This window comes from Lactuca virosa, chromosome 8, assembly GCF_052849685.1.
Source record: "Lactuca virosa cultivar CGN04683 chromosome 8, Lactuca_virosa_CGN04683_v6, whole genome shotgun sequence".
Classification (NCBI taxonomy): domain Eukaryota; kingdom Viridiplantae; phylum Streptophyta; class Magnoliopsida; order Asterales; family Asteraceae; genus Lactuca; species Lactuca virosa.
In genome coordinates this window covers 148463-165586 of record NC_136433.1, presented here as the reverse complement: position 1 = coordinate 165586, position 17124 = coordinate 148463, and the positions used below count along the sequence as shown (strand labels likewise).

Below are 17124 nucleotides of genomic sequence, written 5' to 3'. Positions count from 1 at the left end.
CGCTTAAACTAATGCTCTGATACCAACTGTGACATCCCCATTATCACGGCCAGAAAAGACCGATTTTGTTCATGCTTTATAAAAATCAGAGTACCTCTTTTAATAAAAATGTTGCGGAATTAATTCCCATAAAAACATGATAAGTACGTTATCAAAGAATTTCCGAAGAAATGTATTTTCATTCATTTTAAAACATTTGGGATGTCATTGTCAATACAGAAACATAAGCATAAACAGAACTTACATTCATTATCACTAGTGATCTACATCTCTTTAATCTCTCAGTGTAATGCAGCTTTATATCAACACCTGTGATACAAATAAACTGAGTGGGTCAGGTTGGGAAACCCGGTGAGTACATAGGGTTTTCAACCCACAATAATAAAGTTATTAGGTTTTATCATCAAACAATTAACCTGATTACCCATCCCCATTATCTTCTTTATTCTTAAGGATTACCCTAAGAATCAGTTATCCTTCATTCATTCACTCCTAAGGTTTTATCCTGGGGAATACGCGCGAAGTCCATTACTGCTAATGTCATCTATTAGGCACAACTGCCAATATATCCTTTAGGCGCAACTGCCAGGTTTGTGTTGTTCTCAACTAGGCGCAGCTACTAATATCCTCTATTAGGCACAGCTGCCAGGATTATGATGTTGTCTATTAGGCGCAGCTGCCGATATCATCCTATAGGCGCATCTGCTAGGATGTTTAGTGTACATCGCGTTTCAAAATCATCTACAGGTTGTGGTGCAGCTAACAATATTCACTTATATCATCTTTCATACCTCATCATTTATCTACCCATGTTCTACCCAACATTTTTTATAGATATAAAATACATCTATAACTTTAGATTTGGAGAAAAAAGTTCAAATCTGAAAATAAAATATATCTACTGTCCAGATCTGAAAAAAAAAGTTCAGATTTGTAGACAAAGTACATCTACAGCCTAGATCTGAAGAAAAAGGCTCAGATCTGTAAACAAAGTACATCTACAGCCTAGATCTGAAGAAAAAGATTCAGATCTGTAAAAAAAAGTACATCTACAGCCTAGATCTGAAGAAAAAGATTCAGATCTGTAAACAACGTACATCTCCAGCCTAGATCTGAAGAAAAAGGTTCAGATGTGTAGAGAAATAAGTTACATCTTTCATCCAACATAGATCTCAAAGTATAAAATACATATACAGCTTAGATCTTAAAAACAAAGAAGTTTAAATCTTTCATCTAGCACGGATCTCAAGTAAATATGCACACATAACACGTAATTTATATAAAATACTTCATATCTATGTGTAAGATGAAAGTAACTATGCACTCACCTGATAAGGAGTGATTCGGACAGCACTTCGCTTCTTAAAATAACCTTCTTTGACGAAACCGGTAAGTTTGCTTGAAAACCGAGCTCCGCGCGGGCAGAGTTTCAAACCGAAAAACTCTTTTTCTTGGAGCCTTCGGGCTCTCCGGGACTCGCTTCTAGCACTTAGGAAGTACTAGGGAATGGAAGAGAGGTTTTGGGGGTAATGGGAGAGAAAGGGTATGAAAGGTGTGTGTTTTGGGGGTGATTTACGCCTCTATTTATAGGTTGTCTGGGCCGATTCACGTCGTGAGAAAGGGTGCTCACGTCGTGAGCCAGCTGGCTACAGCCAGGCACAGCCTGGTGCTGACACGTGGCATCACACACAGGGTGGAAATCAGCCGATTTTCAAAAATTCGTAACTTTCGCATACGAGCTCCGTTTGCGACGTTCTTTATGTCCACACGTAGGTAAAAACAATATCTACAACTTTCCTTTTGACTCCATCGGCTAATTCTCGACCGATCTTAAATTTAACAGTATGAGAAGATTATACTGTTAAATGATTACGTAAAATTCATAACTTCTACATACAGACTCCGTTTTCGTCTGTCTTTTTACCGTTGAGTTCCTATTAATGAGATCTTCAACTCTCATTTAGGTCGCGTAGGCCAAAAACCGCTCGAACTAAAATTCGAGTTACGGGCCGTGCACTGCTATGCCGAATCTTAGAAAAATTCATAACTTCCTCATACGAAGTCAGATTTGGGCGTTCTTTTTATGGATGTTCTAGGTTTAACGAACACTATGACTTTTGTTTGGATTACTAAGGCTAAAAAATCCTCTATCATAAATTCACTATTTACGTCTCCCGGTGTCGTGTCGGTTTTGCCGTAAAACTTCGACGGGCCATAACTTCTTCGTTTTAACTCGGATTTCGACGTTCTTTATATGTACGGAGCCCTTGAGACATATTCTACAACTTGGTTAAGATTATTTATTCTAAGTAATCTTCCATCAAAAACTCATTTTTGACGCTCATTGTCTTTAATTTGACTAGTCCGGATCTGCGGGCGTTACATTAATGTTTTTTACTCTTTAATGATGTTCTTTATTCCATTCTCATAAAATAGTATTAGAATGTTTACTATTGTTTTAAGAATGTCATGGCATATGTTTCTGTAATGTTCATATTCTCAAAACTTGTTATGTTATTTGTGTAATTATATATCATTCGCACTCATTCTCACATAATGTTTGTGTAAATAATTTTAATCTAACAAAGAATCATAGATTAAAGAATGAATTCAAATTATGAAATAGGATTAAAGTGTTAATAGGAATCGGAAATTAAATTTGATTTTAAATGAACTTAATTCAAACCTGATAAAAATGTCAAACATGAATCCACAAAAATCTCCCATTCCATAATTTAAAAAATATGAAAAGTCCATATTACCCTTTAAATGGTTTTAATTAAAAAATAATGCATTTTTTGATTTAAATAAATAAGAATATTTAGCTATTAATCACAATCATTGATTTTGAAATCTCAATGGCTAGGATTTAGTTAGATGGTTACACAATAGATGCTAGTTACAAATGATTATAGCCTTTTATATATATATATATATATATATATATATATATATATATATATATATATATATAATTATGTTATCAAAAACGGCTCTCAACATGTGGTGACTAATTCAAATACTCATAAATGACCATAAACATTGTTTTAAGGAAATTTAACTGAATCTATTAATATTGCAAACATTATGATCCACTACCTTTACAAAAATGAAAATTGACTTATTAGGGTAATACATTTTCATTTTGTTTATATTTATGTAACTTATTTTTTGGTACACATATAGATAACAAATTTGTTAAAAGTTTTCACATATGACCATTATGACTAGATGTACCTGCTACAACAAGTCAAAATGGTCATATATAAACACTTTTTACAAATTTGTTAGCTTGATGTGTACAAAAAAATATTAACCCAAATATGAACAAACCGAAAAACTAATTTGCTTTGCTATATATATATATATATATATATATATATATATATATATATATATATATATATATATATATATATATATATATATATATATATATCATAAAAAATCGTCCGTTTAATTGTTTTTTAGATATAGTGTCTAGAACCTCAAGTCTACTTTTTTTTCTTTTTCTTTTTTGTTTTTGCATATTTGATACAATCTGTCAATCTTCCATTATAGTAACATGGCATGTTTTTATAACTGTTTTGTAATTAAGATATGTTGAGAGAGCGATATTATTAACATAATTAGGTTGTTTTTTCTTGATGAGAAAAATTGAATTCATAAATGCTTAAAACTTACGTGACATGTTTGTGTATATTATGTCTAGTAGCAACTCCACATCTTGTATGGCTATTTTATAGTTAACCCGATTGACCCAAACCCAACTAAGGTCGTGTCTGGTTACCTCTTAATTGAAAAATTAAGAGGTAACCTCTTAAAAATTCAGATATGGTTTGTTTCAGGGCCGGCTGGGAGAATTTGAAGGCCCTGTGCAATTTAAGAAAAAAAGGCCCTAAAACTTGAAATTTTAAAAACAATTTACTTAAAAACAAGTTAAGCAAAACATTTTAATTTTTTTGTTTTTAATTGCAAAATACATAAATTAAAATATCATTCAAAATAATACAAAAAAAATATTTTTACTTAAAAACAGTCATCCCTCTAATATTTGTTGAAATAAACTTTTCTATAATATCTTCATAAGTAACTTTATCCAAAAGGTTTCTCTCAATCGTCATCAAAGCCAATCCATTAAGCCGTTCTTGAGTCATTGTAGATCGCAAGTAGGACTTCAAAATCTTCAATTTGGAAAAACTTCTTTCTGCAGATGCAACTGTAACAGGAATAGTCAACAAAATTCTATATGAAATAGTTGTATTAGGAAAACAATCAACTCGTTTTAAAAATTTGAGAATATCAATTGATGACATTTTTTCCTTAGGCAAAAGATGTAAAAGTAATTTTAACTCAACATATAGGTCATTTCCATCGATATCTGATTGTTCATCTTTCTTGAGTGAACTTTCAAGAGATTTACAACAAGACTTTAGGGTCATATCATCTAAGGAAAGTAACTTTTCTCAATTAAACAAAAAACCAAATATATTATCATATTGTTGATATTGTTCAAATCTTGTAGTTAGAGAAGTAATTGTTTGATCAACAATATATATAAAATAATTTACCCTAAAAGACTCTTGTTCGGATTGTGAAACACTAGAAGAATTATCATTTGAAATCTTATCAAAGTGTTTTTTTTATATTCACGCATTTGAGGAAATTTTGGATCAATTTCCATTTCCAATGCAATTTCTTTTGCAGTTTGTAAAGCATTTAAAAAACCAATTTCTCTATATTCCTTAAAAAAAAGAAATCAACTCATTTATTTTTTCCATAGCAACATCAATAAGCATATATTTTGATTGCAATTGTTTGCTAATTAAATTAACGATATTTAATATTTCATACCAAATTACTAGTGTCAATATAAACTCAAAGTTACCAAGTTCATTATTTGCTAAGGAATTAGTTTCACTACTTATTTTTGGATCATTATCACTTTTAGCTACTTGTAATAAAGCTTGTTGCATATCAAAAATTTGAAATCTTATAGCTTTAACACTATCGACACGACTCTCCCAACGAGTTGATGACAAAGATTTAGGAGTTAACCCTTTCACATTATCTTTTAATATTTGACATCTCTTAGTAGAATTGGTAAATATTGTGTAGATTCGTTGTATTGTTCCAAAAAAATCTTTAGCTTTACCACAAGTCATAGCCATATCACACAAAGCTAAATTTAAACTATGACAACCACAAGGAGTATAAAAAGCTCTTGAATTTATATCTAAAAGCCTTTTTTGCACTCCTTGATGTTTTCCTTTCATATTTGATCCATTGTCATAGCCTTGTCCACGCACATTATTAATGTCAAGATCAAGCAAATTTAATTCATTTTGTAAAACATCAAAAAGTCCTTGTCCGGTTGTATCATTTACATCTAAAAAACCTAAAAAAGATTCTTCAATGTAAACACAACTTGACGAGACATCCACATATCTTAAAATTATAGTCATTTGCTCTTGGTGACTTATGTCGGGAGTACAATCAAGTATTACCGAAAAATATTTTGCTTTTTTTATTTTTTTAATAATCATAGACTTTATTTCGGAAGAAAGCAAAAGTATTAATTCATTTTGTATACTATGCCCAAGATAATGTTTATGCATACGAATTTCATTTTAATACGTTGAACATGATCATAAGAAACCATGTTAAACTCAGCCAACATTTCAATTAAGCCTAAGAAATTTCCATTGTTATTTTCATACAATTTCTCATTACTACCACGAAATGCTAGATTGTATTTAGCAAGAAATTTCACAATAGCAATAATTCTCAACAAAACGTTTCTCCAATGAACTTTTTCTTTTTCTAATTGTTTTTGAGCCGCATTATCAATAGTTTTATTTTTTTCTAATCTTACACACAATTCATACCAAGTATTTTTTATTTTTACATGTTCCATACTAGTTTCATGCTCTTTAATTATAGTATTAAAATGTATCCAATCCCCAAAACCCTCATTTGCTAATTGACCCTTTCCACACCCTTTTCGAAAAAATTTACAACAAAAACAAAATATTTTATTAATTTCTTTAGAACAAACAAGCCAATCCCTATCACATTTTTCTCCATTTGGTAAAGTTTTAACAAAATATGTTGCAGAAAATCTCCTTAAGTATTTATCTTTAGGACCTTTTATAACAGATAAATCTCTTTTAGGACCATTTAATGCTAAAATATTTATCATATTAGAATCAAGAGCATCCCAATTTCTTGGATCAAATATATCAAATGTGTGAAAATCATCGACATTATCACTAACATCAACATTATCATTACCAACTTCATAAACATTAGCATGATCCATATTAGCATCAACATCAATATTAGTATCATTAACAGTTTCGTTTTCACTTTCTTGAAAGTTTGGTGTTTGTTTCATAATAAACTTATGCATAGATCCTTTTTGTTTTTTATTATCTTCTTCAATTTTTTGTTTTTTTTTTACGTTTTTCATATCCAAAATCATATTTTTTAAATCTAGAAGGCATCCTAAATTAGAGAAAGAAAAGAAACAACCTTATTTTCGATTTGGGGATTTCTTCTTGGTTCTTGATTTTCAAACCCAAGTAGTAAAGTATAACACAACTGCAACAGAAAAAAAAACATAAATAAAATCAACAAATTATATTACATTGACAGACATTCAAATCAGAAAACAAATAAGAAATAATGAAACAAAATCAGATTTTTGTGTACCTTAAAAAATCAGAAACTGATTTGTTTGCCCTTTAAATAATCAGATTTTCGGGAAGCCTTTGAGAAAGAAAAATAAGAAACATATCAGAACTTAGAATTACAAATCATAACCAAAAACAATAAAGGAAAAAACGAATTTGATTTGCTTTTACCTTTAAAAATCAGAAACTGATTTCTAATTCGTGATAGTGATTTTTGAAGTTGATAATTTTTGAAAAAACTGCAAGTTTAAACAGAAAACAATCAAAAAGATTATAAGAAACATATCATGATATCAAGTACTCAGAACAACAAACATAAACAAAAAATGAAAAAAAAAAAAACAAATCTGATTTGCATTTGTTTTTACCTTGAAATATCAGAAATTGATTTCCTGGTCTGATTTTTAAAGTTGATTTGTGTCTCGCTTCTGGTCCCTTCTGGTTTCAAAGTTGAATTGTGTGAAAAATCTGCACTAAAAAAAACAACCACAAATTTTTTTACCAGATTATGCTTCTAATTTTCGAGAATAAAGATTGAAAAAAATGAATCAACATAACTAAAATCAATTAATCTGGGAAATTGGAGAAAAAAACGAAACAAATCAATTTCCGTGTACCTTATAACTTAGAAATTGCAGCACTGAAATCTGATTTTCGAAATTACATCAATAAAAAGTGAAGAAACTTTTCGAATTTTGAAGAAGATTACAAGACTATAACTATTGTTTCTGATTTTCGAGAAGGAAGAAGGAAATCAAAACTTGTTGCTTGTTCTGATTTGCGAAAAAGGTGAAGAACCGAGAATGAAAAATCGAAGGCCTTTTAAAGTTGTAATTGACTGATTTTATGCAAACCTTGTGACCGTTGTTGCTGTCAAAAATCGGAGACGATTCAGTATCCATAATGAGAATCGAAGAGTTTTTCTTTTCCCCAAATTTCGTCTAACTTCCCGCTCCTGATTGATTGGCGCGTGCTGAGTCTTGAGGCAAAAAAACGCAGACAAGAAATACTATTAACCTAATTTATATTTGGGCCTAAACTCAACCTAGTCTAATATATATACTAAAAAAATTTGGGGCCCTATGATTTAGTGGGCCCTGTTCATGGGCACACTTTTAACTCCCTTTGGGTCGGCCCTGGTTTGTTTGGTACCCTCTTATAATATACATCTGAATTTGTTAAATGCCTCTTAAAAAATCAGACTTCACTCCGCATCTGAAAAAAAAAGGCGCAACTGCCTTAGTTCTCGTTCTTTCTTTTTTCTCAAAATCACACCTCCACTCCTTTCTTCTCATTAATGCACACACACAAACCTCCATCGATATGTCGAAGTTGTGTTCTCTTCCCGTTGTCGTAGTCGTCGTTGTCCTCTCCGCCTCCAGCTCCAACTACTACGCCGCAGCACCTCCGGCTCCACCTCCGACGTCTTTTACACACACACAAAAACGACTTCTGAAATCAGTGATTACTCAGATGTGCTATCGTTTCTGCTACTGATGGTTTTTGCAAGTTTATGTTTCTGTGAATTCAGTAATTCATAGAAAACTTGTTTTTTTCTTTTATTTTTTCTTAAATCAGATTTGGTGTATAGTTTTATGCAATCGTTGGTTTCTTTTTTTGCTTCGTTTTTGCTGTGAAATCATGTTTCTCTTTGTTTTCTGTTGGAGTTTTCTGAAATTATGCCGATTTCTTGTTTCTCTTTGTTTTTATTGTGAAATGTTGTTGAAATATGTGAAAAACATTGCTGTGAAATTGTGGTTTTGCTGCTTCTCTTGTTTCTCTACTTTCCAACAACAAATGAAGTATTTTTTTTTATTTGTTGTTTTTCTGAAATGTTGCTATGAAAGTATGTTTATGATTTCTGAAAAATCCGTAAAATCTTGTGAAATTATGCTGAAATTTGTGAAATTGTGCTGATTTTATTAGTTTGATAATATTGTTGAAATCATATATATGGTTGTTGTTTGCTTGATGAAATCTGAAATGTTATAATTTTGCTTGATGAAATTTAATTATTAGCATGTTATGGATTCACTAAATGAAAGTACCATGTTATATCTTGAACGGGTGGTATCTATTAGTGGAGAAGATTTCATACCATGCATTCATTAACATTAGATTTATTATGGATTGAAGTAAAGAAATTATGGTTTACACAGAAAGGGTATTTTGGGAATAAGCAAAAATTGACAAAAGAAGAAAAGATTTTTATTTTTTAGATATGTTTTAGGTAATCATTGGTTTGGAGCTTTTAATTGTTTTGGGTACAACAATTAAGAAATAGGTTTGTCATTTGTGATATGAAATATTGATTTTCTTGTATTATTGTAATTAGGTGTTTTGGATATAATCAAGAAATGATAGTGTTATGTTTGATCTGGATTTTATATGGTGTTTATATATATATATATATATATATATATATATATATATATATATATATATATTTTATAATTATTCAAGAAGTTGATTCAGTTATTTTATAAACAAAAATATTAAATTCAGCAAAAAAAAATAACACTGAAGGTTAAAATTATCATTTTTATAATTCAGCACTGCAATTTAGAGGTTTCAACCAAACAATATATGAAAATTCATATTTTAAAAAATTCAGACCCTCTTACAATTTCAAACCTCTTAAAAATTCAGCTCTTCAAAATTCAGATTCAGATCCTGCCAAACAGCTCCTAACTCGTAGCTTAATAGAGTCTGGTATCAGGTGAAAATGTTTTTTTTTATAAAAACCTGATTAACCTGAAAAAAATTTTTATTATAAAAAGCTGATAACGTGAGCAGCTTGAACCAATGAACACCTCTAGATGATAAATACATGATGTATACATGTATTAATATGTCAAAAAGCAGGGGCACCCTACAGAGGTTCCACCACCGGTCATAACAAAAGAAAATGTTCGAAATTCATGTTGGTTTTAAATTGTAATTCCAGTTTAAACAATCTTATAATTTTGTAATATTATATCCGATATTAATATTAGAGATTAATGCAGAAAAGTCTCATTATTTTAGGATAATTTTTAATAGTCTTAAAAATGTTTTTTTTAACAGATGAGTCTCAATTATTTAACATTTACCAAATTAATAAAAAAATCATTTTTTATATTTGAACAACAAATAACAGATTATATGATTTTTTCAAAATAACAAAACATTTCTGTTCAAAAAACTTTCTTTTATGACTATATCAAAAATTTCCCAAAATAATATGAAACTCTTAATATTATTAAGTATTTGAGTTTTCTGAAATAGTATAATTTTAGACCTAATAAATAAATTATTATTTAATATTACAAATAAGCAACATATTAGGGTGAGAGATAAACAAATACTTAAAATAAGAGGAAGAGGAAATGATATTTTCACTTAATAAATTAATTGATTCATCCATTGTATATTTTACCAACTTGTTAGATAGCTGCAAAGATATTGTTGATGGATCAAATTATCAAGTGGAAATATGCTAGAAGCTGAAGAGTTAAACATGCAAGTTATAACGATCAAAAACGTTTTGGAATCAATCCGTCCAATTTGTGTGGACTCCACCAACATTACCCAAGGTTTGCAAAGCTATCTTCAATTCACCCTGTCTTTGCAAACACTTTAAAATTTACCCTATATTTGCCATTAAGTCAGCAAAGTAGAGTTATATTTTCTTTAAATATAACTTAAAGGAATTTGGTCATTTTATGAATATCCCTAAAATTTATTAATGTCAAAATAAATAGTAAAGCTATCTGTTTAACAAACATTTCAATGATTCTAATACAAATAACATTGATCATTATAAAGATGTCAGCTTTCATGATTTCGGTAATTAAATGAGATTCAATCTAAAGAGTAAAGATGCAGCTGTAAACAAGGTAAATATAACTTAAAGGAATTTGGTCATTTTATGAATATCCCTAAAATTTATTAATGTCAAAATAAATAGTAAAGCTATCTGCTTAACAAACATTTCAATGATTCTAATACAAATAACATTGATCATTATAAAGATGTCAGCTTTCATGATTTCGGTAATTAAATGAGATTCAATCTAAAGAGTAAAGATGCAGCTGTAAATAAGGTAAAAATAGGACAACCAAAACGAGTTCACGGACAGTACAGTTTCATATAACAATAATGGATGGTAACGTGAAAAAACAAAAGATGAACAGAATTGAAAAAGAAAAAAGAAAAAAGAAAAAGAAAAAAGTACACTAGGAAGTAGGAATACTGTAATCTGCTATTGAATTTATGAATCTGATTTCATATCTGTGCATATTTCCCTGATGACGGTGAATCCACGAGCGCCTGCAGTTGAAATAAATAGCACCAAAACGAGAGAAAGAACAAGTAGAAGAAATGCATTTGAGTTTCTTCAAACACCAATAATAGAAATTTGACCAATAAGATAAAAGATAGTGAACTAATGTTGGACAGATCTAGGGAAAATCTAACATTCAACCATTTTCAGATATTTTTCTCACCATGCATTCAAAAATATGATCTGAAAATGACATCGTCAAAAGTAAAAATTTCCGAACTTGGTTAAGATAAGAAACACGGCAAATACAAGATCCGAAAATTTTAAGATGGGTTTTACATTGAGAAGTGAGAACTATACGAAAAGGGTGTCAAATAGGTTTAGTCAAAGTAAAGTCCTCGATCCAACCCTGTACTCAAAAGAAGAGGAGGTGTAGAGCTCCCTTCAATCCAAAAAAGGATCAGAAAAAGGATAATGAATCTCCTGGCGTATGCAAGCCACAAAGCCTATACAACAACAAAGATAGGACTTGAGGGATCCATAGACCAGCAGCTCGATATTCCCACTCAGATCCTCTATTGGACTTCAAGGAGCTCTACTTCAACTCGTTCACCCACAAAATCTCTACTTTATTCTTTTGAAAGCAAATCATATCACATATGTTGAAGGGCACAAATTGAGATAAACAAACATTTGTGATTTTAGTAAATATAAAACTTTACTTGACAACACCTAGAGCAATACATAACCTCCCTAGCTAGAACAATCGGGTTTTTTTCCATCTTTCTTTCACAGACTCATATGACGTAAGCCCTAAAGCAACCTTATAGTTAGAGAAAACAAAGAAATCCTGATACATCTAGACAGATAACACAAGAAGACAACGAAGTATGAGACATAGACTTCGTTAAATCTAGCTCCTTTCATCTACTCAAAGACTTTACTAATGTTTCCTACTCACAGGAAACCCTAGAAAAAGAGAAGAGAGAGTGTTAGGTGTGGATTGAGATTGGTAGATGGAGGAAGGGATTATATAAAAAGAGAGGGTTGAGTTAAAGATGGTGGCGGCAGAAAATGAATTTTATAATCTTTACTTTTCTAACATGTAATCTAATAAATATGGATTGTGATCTGTCAATCACTCAAAAGTCTTGGGGAGGGGAGCGCTTTTGTTTGTTTAAATTTATGAGAGATTCGTCTTGATCTTTGAAGTTCACATGCGCTTGTCTCCATACCCCACTAAAAGCATTTTCAGTCGTGGTTTAGGCTGTAAGAGCTTCTTAGGTAAATGATGTCAATCCAATCAACCTTTAAAATTGGTTTTAGAAGTTTTTTATTCTTGGCCTCTATATTTAATGTAAAAAATGAACTAACACAAAAATAATGTTATATTTGAATGTTGATTAGAGTGAAAATGACCTCTAAAATAGTGTTTTAGAGGTTTATTGGACTAAGGCGTGGGCAATGCCCATTTCCGTTTTTGTGACATTGCACCGGAAAACCCCATGAAAACAGCAAAAAAGGGTTGTGTTTGTCCATGAAAACGTCGTCATGAGGCCAAACAAGAAGAAAAACAGAGAGGAAGAAAATAGAAAAAACAGTTGCTCCATTTCGTTACCATAACAACGTGTTGCAATGTAACGCCAAAAAACGCATGGTCGGGGCGGTGTCCACGTCACAAAAACGTCCACAAGTGTTGTCCATACCATGCAACCTTAGAGTTTGAGACCTCCAAAAGTAATTCCGCGCTGCAAAATGCAAACTTCAACCCATGAAAGATTATTATTTCCACCATGGTATCATTTTTCAGAAGGAATATAATGTTAACTATGTTTCGAAATCGTTTAAAAAATACCATATAATTTTAGTATGTTCAAAAAACAACATTCAAATAAGGGTTTTGTATAAAAATACCAATGAGCTATATATTTTTTTTCAAACGGCACCTTATGGTAACCGATATTTACGGGTAAAAAATAATTAAGAAAAAAAACAATAGAAAATGACTTCAGAGAGTAACTATGCTTTAAAATCATTCAAAAAAATATCATACATGTTTGGTTTGTTAAAAAAACACTATCCAAGTATCGTTTTTTTTATATAAAAAAACATACCAACAAACTATACGTTTTAATCACCGGTAACTAATTTTTACAAGTTAAAAGATGCATTTGCTTAATTATTGTGACATGGCATAATAATTAGTGATATAACATTAATTGATATATTTCTCCTTTATAATTGATTTAAGGCTTCTTCATGAACGAATAATTTCTTATTCTCCTCTAAATGTTTCTTCTTCTACTAAATCGACGATCTCCCACTCAAGCTCACACATTTCAAAGAAACGAAAGATATTTGATGATACAATCATGTGTGGTTGTGGGCATCCTTTTTGAATTTGGACATCAACTACAAAGACTAATCCTGGCAAAAAGTTCGGGGTTTGTCCCAACCGAATGGTAACTTTAACCGAAAACTTTATTGTAGCGTCCCGATTTTTATACCAAAATTTTTCATTTTTAGAAGATAATATTTCATTAAAACATTCATAAGGAAAAATCTTTGTTCGATAATCAAAACTTATTCAAATTAGAGTATAAAATAGGATATGCGGAATTCTCAAAACATGATGTTGATGCGCATGTACAGTCAAGCTTTGCCCTTTTCCTAATCTGATGAAGTATCTGCAAAACCGTTAATCAACAATTGTAAGCCAAAGCTTAGTGAGTTCCCCAAGATATCACATACAAAGTACACATAGAATGCATACCACAATTGACCTTCAGCACAAGGTTGGTTCGCCCTTTTTGACCTTCAGTGTAAATTTGATCTGCCCCTTGGCCTTCAACATAAATTTGGTCCACACAAGTATCTTGGTTTTCAGCACAAAGTTGTTCCGCCCTCAACTCACAACATAATATGTCAACACATATATAACAGATAGGAAGACAAACAGTCCAATACAACATGCAACCGACTAAACTAGTCTCCTTGCCTAACAACACTCTACAACATAACAACATCCTAACATACAAATGATACATACTGCAATATATAGTATGGTGAGAAAACTGACCTAAACAACTACCCGGACAACTATCACTGATCCAACCAACCAGCAGACGCTCTAAACACGATATGACCTATAGTGCTATAACGTATCAACAACTAAGGAAATATGATCACAGTTAGCTAGAACCTTCACTAATCCCAATAACATTGAATGACTATAAAATAAGGATTAGCCAGTCAAGAAAATCGGGAGGCATGATTATTTTCCCATATAGCTTTTCTGAAATCCAACAACCAAGCCAACGTGTCTATCCTAGACACTACACCCGTAAGTAGATCAATTAGTATAATAATTGGGATTAATGATTAATCTAATACATAGGTTCATAATAACCACATTGCGGATGCTCCATATCAAGTTATACTTAAGAGAAAGTGTAACTTACCCGATTGGCGAAATATGAATATCCGCGAGCAAAACTTCGACGCTTACTTTCTTATATCCTTCCGAAACTTCCAGCACTTCGCTACCAATACTATAGAACAAGAACTCGAATCACGAGGGACCGAAAATGCTAGAGGGTGAGAGAGAGAGAGAGAGGGAGACTTTTTGAAGACAAATGGTGCAAATAAATGAGGAGATGTGACCCTCCTTTTATAGGGTTAGTTTTTGAAAAGCATGTCGCACTTTATAGGGAGTGTGGCACGCTTTGTAGGGAGCACACCGAGCTCCATAGCCGTTCTAAAACTTGTCTTTAAAGTGGGTGGTTGGCAGCTAGGGTGGTTGATAGGTGCATTAAATGCCCGCTAGTTGCCCTTCGAACTTAACATGTATTTCTCCCTTTGTAAAATCATATCTTTTTCATACGAGCTCCGTTTTCGACGTTCTATATATCCAAGGTTTTGTAATTCTGAGTATTATGACTTTTATTTAGGCTACTTTGTCTAAAACGTAATATATTTTGTTTTCATTTATATATAAAGAATATCTGATATTTATATAGAGAAAATGATTTTCTGAAATTCATAACTTCTTCATATGATGTCAGATTTTTTTTGTTTTTTTATACTCACGAGTTCGTATTTCCGTTTACTATGACTTTAGTATGGATTATTTTAGGTAAAAGTAATATATTTTCACTTTGAATTTCACAAACAAACATTTATATAAAATTATATTGTAAAGTGGAAACGGCGTGTTATATTTATCATGTTATTTTCCTATATAGTTTCTTTGTTATGTAAATCATTATATATATATATATATATATATATATATATATATATATATATATATATATCAAATGGTTATTTTCATGTTACTTATAAGTAATGTCAGCCTGATCATTTATATGTTCAATATTTCATAATATTTTTGTGTTTTATTGTTGTAACACCTCGTTTTCATCTTTAAAGATAAATACAATATAAGCTTTTGTTTGTAAAAAATAAAGTTAAAATATATCACCTTTTAGCCAACGTTAATAGTGATAGTAGATATAAATACAAACCCGTGGATATAAAGAACGTCAAAAACGGAACCCGTATGAAGAAGTTATGATTTTTCGAAGATACATGTTGTTAATTGTTTCCATTCGTTGATTATAAAAATACAAAGTAAAAATATATTAGGAATTAGCTAAAATGATCTGAATGAAAGTTGTAGCAGAAGAAAATAAGAAACCGTGAATATAAAGAACGTCAAAAACAGAGTCTGTATGAGTAAGTTACGATTACTCAAAGATAACGACAACTTAGCAGTTTCCAACGCAACAGTCAACCAAACGTCACCTACCAAATGCAAGGCTCCCAAGAGACCACATGATTTCCTAGTTTTTTGGCCCCTATAAATATCAATCTACCCTTTCCTTGTTTCGTTGCTAATTTCGTCTCTCTCAACCCTCGAGATTTCAGTCTCTCGTGATTTGATTTCTCTGTTCTTGAGTATCGCTATTGAAGCGCTAGAGCATTGGAGAGTCTTTTTATAAATAGTCTAAACGTCGAATCTATGCTTTCCGTTTTCCAAGTTTTTGCTAATCGGGTAAGTCACACTACTTGTAAGATCCCAAAAAATACTAAGTAAAATTCATTTTAGATCAACCAAAATCATTCATTAGTTTGTTTCAAAATACGTTCAGAGTACAAGTATTCTCAGAACATCATACTAAAATCATAACAATTAATATGGAATAAATCTTGAGGGGACCCTAATGCTCCATAAAATCCAAACTTTATGGACATGAATTTCCAATGCATGTCCTTCTCTTATCCAAGTAAAAAATGGTAAGAATGGGGTCAAAACCCCATGCAAGGCTTTCAACACTCACTTAAATTCTAAATCCATGAGGTATAATGCTCTTGGGACTCTGGAGAGCAATAAAGTTGCTAACTTTATTCCATTCAACCACTCCAACCAAAACCAAGGACCAAAATAAGCTAAAATGACCTAGATATATAAAGAAGAAACCAACAAGATGAGAGCTTCAGGACTTACAAAAAGTCCAGAAGATGTACACAAGGATGAGGATGGTTTGCTTGCTTAATCTATGCACCAAACCTCTTCCTTCCTCCTTCAAAATCACCACAACTTGAAAAATAAGTTCCAAAAGCTTCAAGGAGGCTAGGGTTTCACTTTGGAAGGTTGGAGGTTAATAGGATGCCCTAAACTCTAAGTTATAGAGGCTTTAAATACAGAAGAAACTAAAAAAATCATGGGATTGGGCTACAACAACCACCACATCATGGCAACCCTTTTGCCACGTTATGGTGCTCACTAGAAATGTGCATTTCATGAAAGCTATGCCATGTCATATTCACCCATGCCCCACATCATGGCACAAGGTTTTTCTCAAGAAAGCCCATTTTTAATCCTATTAAGCCCTTAGTTGATATATTTTGGAAAATAGGTGTTACAACTCCCCCTCACTTAAAGTATATTTCAAAACACCCTTCGAACCCCTTGTGGGTTCTTCCAAGTACATTTACTTCTTGCACGAGCCAAAGCCACTCTGAAAGACCAAAACTGCGACTATAATCACAAGGATTTCCAAAATTAGGCGCATATGCCAAATCCGAGCGCAAACTCTCAGAGGCTGAAATTGTATCCAATGCAACAATGAAATGACACCTCAAGCAGACGATCACGTTCTG

At 31.6% G+C, this 17124-nt stretch overlaps 1 pseudogene; it reads right to left on the bottom strand.

Annotated features, from left to right (window-relative positions):
* Nucleotides 1–4025: 4025 nt before the first annotated feature.
* On the bottom strand, nt 4026–6545 carry LOC145129006 (uncharacterized; annotated as a pseudogene).
* Between the last annotated feature and the right edge of the window lie 10579 nt (nt 6546–17124).